Below are 12530 nucleotides of genomic sequence, written 5' to 3' on the forward strand. Positions count from 1 at the left end.
GATCCAGATTAGAAGAAAATTAAAAACTGGTTTAAACTATTTGCAAAACTCTATTAGGTGATTTTCTTAAAAAGGTACCTGATGCCCTAAGAGATACATGAATCAAGATCTCTTTCACTATTTTTAGAACAAGGATCCAGATCTCAGTGTGAAATTTGGTGTTATATAAAACTATCTCTTCATAGTTACTTGGTCTTACTAACATTTGGCAATAAACATGCTTTAATAATAGAGAATAAACAGCACTTGGAAGTACTTTACCTTTACAAAATGTCACTTTTTCCCACCCTTTTGATTTTTTGTTTTTTTTTTTACAAGATATATCATGATTTATATTTTTATCATTCTTGTGAAGTTATCTAAAGTATTTAGCCTTTCATTTTAATTTAGTTTCTGCGAACATATAAATGGTAGCTCAGTCAAAGCCGAGATAATTGTAATTCAGTGCAAGTATTAAGAATTTATACTATATCCATAATTTTGAAATGTTAGCGCGCTGTTTTCACTTTAGGGCTTATATTTCTAAAGATAGCTTTGATCCTGGGAGAAGATTTTTATTTAGATAAAGCAACTAAATTTCCCAATTTGGATATGGGAACAGCTGAGTTTTTTATGATTTGAACATTCCCAAAAAATTCGGGCCACCTAAATGAATGACCGGTTTTAAGCTCTGCGGATGGTCTGGCAGCTTTTGGTGCTAGAGCCAGTTAATCTAATCAGTCAGACATTGCTGAGGGCCTTCCCTGGCCCCACGAGGGGATGCTGCTTTTCATTGGGACCGGGACCGGAAGCTCTTTGGTTAGTGATTCTTGGAGTCATCCCGTACTCCAGGACATCTGGCTTTTATGGAGCCTAGGATGCAAAGTGGTGGTTCTCCAGCTACATTGTTGTTGTTTATCTTGTTTTCCAGTGGTGGAACATGGTTTTCCAGTTAAGTCTTAGATAGTCAGGAATGTAAAGAACAGATAAAAGCTGTTCTAAAGGAAGCACAGCCAGGAGTATATTGTCAGTGAAAATTGGTTAAATTTTAGATTACCATTTGTGTTTCTTGGGCCTTTATAATTATTATTTTCATTTTACGATGTAATTAGGATGTTTTTTAAAGTTTGAGAATTTTAATAGTTCAAATTTGTTTAGTTGATGATGCATGTTACTAGTCAAAATTTTTCTCACCCACTTAATTTGCTTTATGTTCATTTTATTCCTCATTTTTCTTTTTATAGGACCCAATGTTGTCTTCCAGTGTGAAAGCACCCCAGAGACCCACTATCCAAGTTTGACTCTAGCGTGGAGGCAGGGCAGGCAGCCCTGATCAAATATCTCCTACACAATTCATTAACTTCGTTTGAATGTTAGAGCCACTTGTGATTATTTCTTTGTGTTTCTAATTTACAGTTAAAATTTATTTGTAACAAGTTAAAGGATAGTGGGTCTTTGTGTGGCTTTCCCTGCTGTTCACTCTGGCATCTTTTAGCATTTTTCTTCTTTTTTTAATTTGGTAATTGTAGGTCATTAGCATGCATATTGAGTTTGCCCGTACATGGTGGGAGTTCAAACACACAAAGACCCACTATTTGCACAGACTATTCTCACTGGTTTGGAATGGGCCGCCATGCTTTTCTAATGTTACACAACATGTATATTCATTACAATCCAGATAAAACTTGCTTATGTTTTGCTCTTTTGTTTGATCTAATCCTAATCACAGTGAGCTCTTAACTGGTTCAATATGTGATTTGCTCCCAAATATGCATTGTTTGCTCTGTTCCTTTCTAGTATGCCATCATGAGTACCAATATTTAAATTCGTTAAAGTGGAAATAACCGTTTCTCTATTTTCTGTGTATTTTGGGGTGGGAGCAGTAACACACTGGGGAAGTTCTTCTCAGAAAAGAGGAAAGCGACCTGCCCCAGCAGTATGTGCAGAACGGGCTGGGTTCTTCTGTCTCAGCTGCCCACGAAATGAGTGCTGCCCTATGGGAGCTCCGTTAGGGTCTATGAGCTCTGGGCCAGTGAAGATAGCGCATCATGTGCTGTGGCAGTTGGTTGTCATTTCTTTATTGGTGACCTAAAAATGGATTCTTTTTGAGGAATGAAAGGCTCCCATCATTGAGATGAGACAAGAAAACCTTCCCTTGCTTACGGTTTATAATACATTCTAAAGTCAGAGTTCATGTTATCTATTTTAATTAGGTGACTGCCTGTTTCAGGTCAGAAAAGGACACTGGTTGACATTCTTCTTAATGTATTTAGTAAAAATCATAAAGATTCCTTAAAGCATTTAAATGCCCCTGAAGCCGGCTTATAGGCTCTCTCTAGTCAGGAATGAGTTCCGGCAAAGGAAAGCTGTGTGAGAGCTGGCATTCTTCCATGTCCATGAAGATGCTTTGAGGCTGGAAGATTGCTTTTACCATCCAGAATTCTCTGGCTAGTGTCTTGTCTTCAGACACATTGGCTACTTCAGCATAGGATTTTACTTGTTTTCCTTGAATGGAGAACACTTTAAAGATAATAAACATTATCATAAACAAGTAAATTTGAGAGTACTTAGCTGAAACAAAAAGGAGTGTTAGTAGGCAGTATTAAACTATATTCGAAAATCAATGAGAAGTTTATGCAATTTAAAATGTTTACAAACTGCAGTGCAATCTACTGTTTATGAATGTCAGAGTATTATCAGGAAAAGTGTACATGCAATCATAGAGTCTTACTTCCTCACAGAGTTCTTTAAGAAGAGTGTAATGTGTTTTTATATCTCTTGAGTTTCAGTTAGAGGCATATTTTGTGCAATATTTGTTAATGTGCCTATACATTGTGAATGAATAAGGTCAGTCATTGCCTAAATCATAACTTTTTTTTTTGAGAAAGAATCAACGCTTTAGTTAGAACTTTACAAAGTTCAAATGTCTGTGTTCAAAATGCTTAACATTGCAGGGGTGTGTGATGATGTGTATGTGTGCTCCCTGGGGCAGGATTTCTAGTTATTAGACCACCTCAATTTTTAGCATTTGGCATCATCATGATACTTTTATAAAATATGACATTAATAGGAAAGCAATAATAACACTTTACCAAGTGGAATAACAGATTTGCCCGCAGTTACTAAAGGAGATAGTGCAAAGACTGAGTCCTTGAGAACTCACCTGATCTTCCAGATTGTACGGATTACTTGGTCTTGCCTTGTATTTTCTGAACTCTCCACTTTTGCACTCTTTGGGTGGGTTCGGGTTAAGTACAGTTACTTTAAATCCATTTTAAACCCTCAAGTTGGAAATCAGACCTGTTAACTAGCTGCACAGTTTGGTATAACATATTCTCTCTATAATTTTGAATTTGGGCTTATCTAAGACACTGGTAAATTATTTCAAAGGTATTTTTACTGCTCAAATTGCTTCACTGTAATCCTGATAAATATAAGTGACTAAGAATGACATTCAGGTGGAGCTTAGCATCTGTAATCAATCTGAAAATAATGAATTCATCAAGTACCCAGGAGCTAAATCAAATCACTTAATGGCATATTTAAGCTAAATGTTGGTCTGGAAAATAAAATTACCGTATTTACTGAAATACCATTCTTTGTGTAGGTATTTTACCATATATTTGAGAGAAAGCTAAAAGTAAAGGAAATTTTATGACATGTAATAGTCCTTAAAAATGCATGCAATCATTCCTTTGCAGTACCTCATACTCAGCCATGCATTTGCTCTCTTCCTTGTTCAGTGTGAGAGGCAGCTTTCAATTTGCTTAGAAAGCAACAGAAGGAAAGAGTTTATCAGGAACACAGAACCTTAAAATGGGAATAAATTTGAACCTCGTGGGAAGTAAAGAATCAAAATACCTATTTATTAAAACCGGTTTATTTAAAGATTATAGTATGTGATAATCATTTTTTAAAGTATGTGATTAAATCTGACAGGTTTTCCAGCAGTGAAAACATCAGTTGTAAAACCAAAGCTGATTTTTTAGAAAATTTGAAAATTCAAATCAGTCCTACCCATTGCATAGTTTCCTCTAAAACTTAGAGTCATTTTACAATAATGCAACTATTAAAAAAACATAACTGCTATTTTATTATTTTAAAATACAGTAAGAAATGCTAATAGTTTAAAAGAAAGTGGGGGAAGGAAACGTAGAGAAAGAAATGTCAATTCCAGTCCAAAGCTTTATTTGCCAAGTTTTCTTAGAGAAAATTTTACCAAGTTATAAACTCTTGTAAATAGAATCTATAATGGAAATACTGAGAGACTTTGCCTAAAGTGGCATTATTGGATGCTGCTGTGATGCTACTGTAATAAGTTATTAAATTGTTGCAAAGTGCTGTTTTTGCCTTAAATTTTTATTTTGTGTGTCTTGAAACTATAGTATTAAAGGTCTTGAGACTGTGCAGATGCTGGGCACGCTTGGCATGAGGTAATCTGTGTTTATTTTTACAAAATTGTAATATAACTATGCAAGTGTGTTTATTAAAATGACACAAACTACATTACTTGTATTGTGTATTTCTTTTGAAGCATCCTCTTAAACTTATTTTTAATTATTTATATGTAGTCATGATTGAATTTCTTTGGAATTTCTCTTTTTCCTTAACATGGTCTCTGGGTACAGACCAGTGAGTTGTTTTATATCACAAGGGGCAAAAGAAATTTTAAATGGTCAAGAGTGAGATAGTTTGGCCCAAGATAATCATATGTATCTCAAAAGCAGAAGAAATTTTGATTTGAAAGTAAAAGATAGTATCTAGGATAAATAGGATAATGGATAAGGTTATTATTTACAGTTTTTACTCCAACTTTTTTCTGAAAAGATTAGAGAGAACGTGCAAGTTGATACTCATTGCAAACGTAGAATAAAATATTTTTAGTACCAAGTAAGAGTCTATATAAAAGAAACTGCAGTGAATGCTTGGAGGCACCAGAGTTAAGTAGAAGTTTACACTTAAGTAATCAAGTTGGTGCTTTCACCTAGAGTGAAAAATATGAACCAAAATCCAACTCATCCATGAATGTCTGACATAAACAACCTCTTTCCAGAAAACATTTCCTCATCTCTAGAATATCATTCAGTTAACTTACTGAGCATTTGCATAAGGCCAAGCAAAGGACTAACTGCTGAGTCTATGAAAGAGTGTCAGTCCTCGGCTCAGGAGTGTTTAGCTCTGTGAGGGGATCAGGCAAATACGCAGATCATTCTAGAACAGCATGCTAAACACAGTGATAGGTATTTACTGGACATCAAGAAAGTACAGAGGAGGAATACTTAATTAAACCGTAGGTTGGTAAATTAGAGGAGACCTCTTGGAGGTGGCAACTGTGAGACCCAGAAGATAAATAGGAGTGAGGTAGATGGGGGGTGGGATGGGAGAGTATGATAAAAGGCAAGAAACTTTTATAAGCAGTTCATTATTGCTGGAATGTAAATACAAAGCCAGCAACAGTGAAAGTCGAGTCTTGAGAGGCAGACCAAAGGCTAAATCAAAGAGTCTCTAGCTCGAATCGAATCAGAGATTCATTAGGATCACCTGGGAAGCTTTAACAAACTACTGGTGCCTGAGTCCTGCTTTAAATGGTCTAAAGCATGGCCTGTGTGGGGATTTTCCAGAGCTTCCCAGATGGTTCTTTTTTGTTTGTTTTGTTTCTGAGAGAGAGAGAGACAGCGTAAGCAGGGGAGGGTCAGAGAGGGAGACACAGAATCTGAAGACAGGCTCCAGGCTCCGAGCTGGCTGTCAGCACAGAGCACGATGCGGGGCTCAAACGCACAAACCGTGAGATCGTGATCTGAGTCGAAGTCGGATGCTTAACCGAGCCACCCAGGTGCCTCCCCGCAGATGGTTCTGATAACAGTGCTGAAGTGGGGGGAAAGTGACAAAACAAAGCTCAGAGCTGTTTCTGAAGAAACATTGGCAGGAGTTGGGGATTGATGGGATGTGCAGGTGGAAGTGTCCGTTTGATTCCCAGGCTTCAGGTGACAGGCAGAATAGTGGTGCCACCAGGTACAGTGAGGAGTCAGAGTTAGGGAAACAAGATGAGTTTGGTTGTGACTACAGAGCACTAGTGGGACACCCGGGTGGTCAGATAGGATTGAGACCCACAGCAACAAGGCATCAGCCAGTGGGGTGAATGCAGACAGGTGGTACTGAGCCCATGAAAGTAAATGAAATGACTTGGGGAGAATGAGTTTGTGCTGGCCCTTTGAGGGTGTCCGCAATTAAGGGGGTGGGGGAGGAATAGCAAAGGGACCATTTTAATTCTTAAGTGGGGATTATGTGGGATTCAGAATTTAGGAGGCAGGAAACAGGTTCTAGGAGAATAATAAACCAAGTTCTGTCCGCCCAACCATTGCTCATACCGGTAAAAAGAAAAGTGCCCTTCATTGAGTACTTGCTAATCTGAGTACTTTTCTGAGGCTCCCAAATGTTTTACCTCATTATTATTTTCTTTTCACAGATAATGGCAATTAAAGCACAAGCTAAATAACTTGTCCAGGGTCACACAGCCAGTAAGCGGGAGAGCTGGGTTCAAACCCACATGGTTTGGCTCCAGAGCCCAGGCTCTTAAACCTCCACCCTAGGGTGCGGTCCTGGCTGCCTGTTAGTAGCAGTGAAGTTCCCGCACCACAGCCACCACTGGAACCAGTGAAGAGAAAAGAGGAAAAGTCAGAGGCTGCACAGTATTTTCTGTTTGTAGAGGTTACACACAGAGAAGAGGCCCCGAGGCAAAGACTGAATATGATAAACAAGGACAGGCATCTTTAAGAACAGTGTCTGGAAAGGGGCGCCTGGGTGGCTTAGTCGGTTAAGCATCCGACTTTCGCTTGGGTCATGATCTCGCGGTTTGTGGGTTCGAGCCCCGCATCGGACTCTGTGCTGACTGCCAGCTCAGAGCCTGGAGCCTATTTCAGAGTCTGTATCTCCCTCTCTCTCTGACCCTCCCCTGCTCACACTGTCTCTCTCTCTCTCCTAGAAATAAATAAAAATATTTAAAAAAATAAATAAATAAAAAGAATAGTGTCTGGAAAGATAAAGCTGCACGTAATCACTTCTTTTGGTAACAGCTTTATTGAGATACAAATCACATACCATACAGTTTACCCATTTAAAGTGTACAGATGGTGAATTCCAGAACATTTCATCACTTCCAAGAGAAGCGCTGTGCCCTTCAGCCGGCCATCCTCCTGTCTCCCTATACATCCACGGCCAGGAGCCTTCGGCAACCAATGATAACCTCCTTGCTGTCTCCAGGCGTATGTTTGCCCATGTTTGCCCGTCCTGGACATTCCATATACATGGAATCACAAAATGTGTGGTTTTTTTGTGATTGGCTTGTTTCACTTAGCATGGTGTTTTCAAGGTACATCCATACTGTCTATGTGTATGGACGAAGGACTGTTCCATGGTATGGGGTGCCGCACTTTGTTCATCCATTCTTCAGTTGGTGAATGTTTGGGTTGTTTCTACTTTTTAGCCATTAAGAACAAGGCTGCTGTGAGCGTTTGTGTACAAGTTTTTGGGTGGATGTTATGTCTTTGTGTCTCTTGAGTAGACACCTGGGAGTGGAATTGCTGTGTCAGATGGTAATTCTGTGTTTAACTTTTTGAGGAACTGCCAGACCGTATTCCAAAGTAGCTGCACCATTTTATATTCTCACCAGCAGTGCACAAAGTTTCTCTTTCTCCATATCCTTACCAACACTAGTTATTATCTGACTTTTTATTATAGCCATCCCTCTGGGTGGGGAGTGACAGACATCTGTCTGTGGTTTTGATTTACATCTCAGTGGCTAATGATGTTGAGCATCTTGTCATGTGCTTCTTGGCCATTTGCAGATCTTCTTTAGAGAAATGTGTATTAAGATCCTTTGCCTCTCGTTTGCATAATTTGTCTTCATGCTTTAAACTTTGTTTTAAACAAGAACAACAAATTATAAAAGATTCCCTTGAAAGAGATGTCTTAATGCTGTTGTTGGAAGGCAAAATCACTTAGGCAAGGAAAAAAATCAGAGAGAGTGACGGAGTGAATGTGGGGGGAGTGGAGTGGGAGGGTTGTTTTGAATCCCTGGCTCTCCTCTCTCATTCTTTGAACCTTAGCCTCGCCCCTGTGATAATGATAATACCTACACTGCAGATGAGACTTGGGATTTCTGAAGCACTAGGTCAGTGTCTAACCCATACTAAGCGTTTGCTCTGTGCTGAGTGATGGACTGAGTACTTCGGGTACGTGTCTGGGTTAGTCAGTGATGAAGTTAGAACTCGAGTCCCAGTCTGACCCCAAAGCTTATGCTCTCCCCACACACCTTTCCATTAACTGGGAACTGCAATTACTCCAGATCACAAAAGCAGATCACATTAACCATCACTTAATTTCAAGATTCAGGTGAGAAGAGTATAAGGAGAAGTAGCGTTTTCAGTTCCTCCAGGCTGGTCAAGTTACATGTAAAGTATTAGAAGGACCAACTACTGGGATCCCTATGTCCCCAGCGGTCACGAAGTCAGGCACTGCTACAGAGTTAGTGTGTCCTACATGAGCACTGCGGGGCAGAGTGACCAGTTCCGTAGTCACAAACGGTTTGAAAGTATGGGCTGTATGGTCATACCAGTAGGGAAAGTTAGGAGCACAGAAGGCTGTTCAGTAACCATGAGAAAAAAAAAAAATACATGTGTGCCTGAAACCCCTGTTGTTCCAGGACAGTGGAGGTGTGGTAGCAGATGTATGACGCAAAGTGCTCAAGTATATGGAACAGTCAACATGAAGTTGGCTCTTGGACACAGGTACTCAGTGCATATGTGACAGAGGAGAAGGTATGTAGGGACCAGGCGTCACTTAGACACAAACATGAGTCAAAGGAGAGAGAGAGAGCTCTGTTGGCATTTCCAGAGAAGAGCATTTGTACCATTTAGAATTCAGAATACTTATCCTAAACCCTGTTTTCCTCTAGAATTCAGTCCAGCAACCATGAGACCAGGTCAAGTTTATACACCCTTGTGTATAAATATATATATATGTCTCAAGGGGGATTGCTGTGTAAGCACCATATAAAATGGCATGGCATTTCAAAGTGTAAGACTTAAACCAAGATGTTGGGGTTTAGTAGCTCTAAATTCTGCACTAAGTCCCTTAACCATCAACCTTAAGATTCTTTATGGACAGTAGGGTTCAAAGTTGTATCGATTGTTCAGAGAATTGATCAGAGGTTGTAAATCATATCACACACATGTTAGTAACACTTTGATTGTTAGGATTACACGCTGTATGTTGGGCGAACGTGAAAAAACTGCTGTTTCATGCCATCTCTTCATAATGTTCTGTATCTGGATAGCACACTGGTTCTCTCAGTTAAGTCAGTGATAGAACTCTGGTGGTCTAAAAGGTGTTGCAAGTATTAGCCTGAATCAACCACTTTCTGAGGCCAAGTCTCAGAAGCACCTCTGTCTACCTTTAGGAGGTCTCTGCTTTCTTCTTTTTTTAATGTTTGTTTATTTTTGAGGGAGAAAGAGAGCTCAAGCCGGGGAGAGACAGGAAAGAGAGGGAGACATAGAATCTGAAGCAGGCTCTAGGCTCTGAGCTGTCACCACAGAGCCCAGCTAGAGGCTTGAACTCAGGAGCCATAAGATCATGACCTGAGCCAAAGTTGGATGCTTAACCGACTGAGCCACCCAGGCGCCCCAGGTGGCTTTTGCTCTCTTTTAGGCTTATGACCTGTCACTGTAGATTCAAAAATAAAAATAAAACCAATAACATTTTTCTCCACTTGCATTTATCAACAGACTTGCTTTGGGAAATTCTAGAATACTTCCATTTTCTGATAACCAAATCTTTTACTTTCTGTTGGTCTGCAGGATCAGAATATAGTATTAACTTCTTCCCTTTTCGTGCTTCAACAGGCAGCCTAACTCCTGGTGACAAGAATTGACAGGCATCAAAAAGACATAGAGTTTTGGAAATTGTTCAACAGTTCTTTAAATTTCCGGAAACAAAATCACAAATATCTCTGGCTTCCAAGTGGGACCATACTACCTGTTACATAGTTTATATTCAATAAATAGTTGCCAAGTGCACGAATGCTGTTCTTTTCCAAAATAAGGCATCCAGTGATTTTCTAGTGCTCTGACAAAACTTCCACGTTAAAGGCAGCCTTCAGAAAATGCACACAGCTTAGTCATCTGGGTTTACTGCTAAAAATTGTCTTTTCACTGAGCTTCAACACAGTGAGACTGAAAACCATTATGTCAACCCTGGCTGCTGCTTGGGACACAGAGAATAGCGTTGTTCAGTGGCATCGCTCTTCTCACAATGGGCAAGGACTTTTCTGGGACTTTATGACATAATCCCAACAAGCTCTCTTTGTATGAGTCGTCACAGACCATCCTTTGTCCTTCACCTTTCAGTCTTCGCAGAGCTCCCTCCTCTCCTCTCTCAGGAGGGGATGCTCTCAGGCATCCCCCTCATTGGCTTCTTGCTCTTGGCTTCACTGTAATCTGCAACCTCCTCCCAACTCTGTGGGACACAGTTTACATGGCGGTTATTTACTGCGCATAACTTGGCTGTCAGTCTCCATGTCCTCACACAAGTGAAGGTGGAGGAGGGTGGGGGGGTCTTGTGACCCTGAGGACTTTGACCTGATAGTAACGTGGTCTCTCATTTTCTCACTTTCGCACCCTTCCTGTCTGCCAGGAAGAACTTCCCAGGAAATTTTCATCATTTTCTCTGACCACCTGTAGTTACTATGATGTACTGTCTCCAGCAGCTCACAGTTTATTTTCATATCACATTCTATAAATACTTGCTGAAGACCTACTATGTGTCAGCTACTAGGGTTATAGCAGATTATAAAATAGGCAAAAATTCCTCCCCTCTTGGAGCTGACATTTACGTAGGGCAGGACAGAAAACAAAGTGAATAAATATGTTGTACCTTAGAAAAAGAAAGCAAGTTAGAGAAAGGGCGTGAGTGATGGGTTGGTGGAGGGAGGATGAATCCGACAGACTTCTCAGAGAAAGCCACTGAAATGGTGTCATGTGAGCAAAGACTTGAAGGACATGAGGGATATCTGGAGAGAGCCTTGTAAATAGCTGGAAGACCATTCTAGGCAGAGGGAACAGCACATGCCAGGGCCCCAGTCAGGAACGTGACTGTAATGTATGGAGGCCGGTGTGGCTAGAACAGAGGGAAAAGCAAGAGAGACAGTGAGGACAGAGGGGACTGGGGAAATGGGGGAGACTACTTAGGTTCTTGGAGGCTGTTCGTAAGAACTTTGGCTTTTGCTGGGAGTGACAAGAGCCCACCAAGGGTTTCTATTCAAAGGATGGACATGATCTGATGCGCCTCAGCAGAATAGCTCTAGCTTGCTAGATTAAAGCAGGGATTGAGGCTGGGAAGGACTCAGAAACAAGGAAACATATTAAGAGGCTAGTTCAGTAATCCAGGTCAACAATGATGGTGGCGCGACCAAAATGATCGTAGTGAACATAGTGAGAAGTGGACAGACTGTGGGTATGTTCTGAAGGTAGAGTCAACAGGTAGGATTGAATGTAGGGGTGTGAAAAGAAGAAATATCAAGGATATCCCCAAAAATGTTGGCCCAAGGAAGCAGAGAGCTGGAATCGCCATTAAATGAAGGCACACAATGAGGGAGGAAGGGCAGGAGAGACGATTAGGAATTTGGTTTTGGATATGTTACTTTCACTCACCCTTAAGATAGATAAGTGTAGACCCTGGGTAGGCAGTAGAACATGGTGAGATCCGGAGGATATATTCAGGCTGGAATGTACGTTTGGGAATGTATCGGTGCGCAGATGAAGCCACAAGACTTAATGGCACCACCAAGGCTGTGAGTTACGTGAAGAGTTCCAAGGCTGAGTCTTTGGGTTCCAACGTTAATTAAGTCTGTGGGTTGAGGAGGAGCGAAGAAAGGAGAGGAAGCGACTGCCAGTGAGGTAGGACACAAGGTGAGGTGGTGACCTAGAAGCCAAGTAAAGGAGGATTCTAAAGAGGAGGGAGTGATCCACTGTCACAAACGCTTGTGAAAGGTCAAGCAAATTGAGGTGACTTTTGCTAAAGGAGGAAGCTACATAGAGCTTTTAGGAACCTCTTCTTTAAACTACAACATTTGAAAATAATTGTATTTTATTCTTTTATTATGTTTATTTATTTTGAGAGAGAGAGAAACAGAGTGCGAGCAGGGGAGGGGCAGAGAGAGGGAGACAGAATCCGAAGCAGGCTCCAGGCTCAGAGCCGTCAGCACAGAGCCGCATGAGGGGCTCAAACCCACAAGCATGAGATCATGACCTGAGCTGAAGTCAGTTGCTTAACGGACTGAGCCACCCAGGTGCCCCTTGAAAATAATTTTAATGCTTGATTGATTTTCCAGCTATATTCAGGAAGATTTTTTATGCAATAATTTCTGTTGAAAAGAGTGTTGTTCCCATATAGATGTGTTCATTATATTAAGCCTGTTACTAGTGTTCAAATCTTTCATATTTACTAATTTTCATTGAAAGAGATTACAGTTCACTACTTTGATTATAGATCTTTCA

At 40.5% G+C, this 12530-nt stretch overlaps 1 protein-coding gene across 1 annotated transcript in view; it reads left to right on the plus strand.

Annotated features, from left to right (window-relative positions):
- The window catches only part of ITSN2 (intersectin 2), a 111845-nt gene that overhangs the window by 68736 nt on the left and 30579 nt on the right, over positions 1-12530 (plus strand). The gene's annotated exons all lie outside the window — the stretch shown is intronic.

Source organism: Hyaena hyaena, unplaced genomic scaffold (genome assembly GCF_003009895.1).
Source record: "Hyaena hyaena isolate Hyena2069 unplaced genomic scaffold, ASM300989v1 scaffold_138, whole genome shotgun sequence".
NCBI lineage: Eukaryota > Metazoa > Chordata > Mammalia > Carnivora > Hyaenidae > Hyaena > Hyaena hyaena.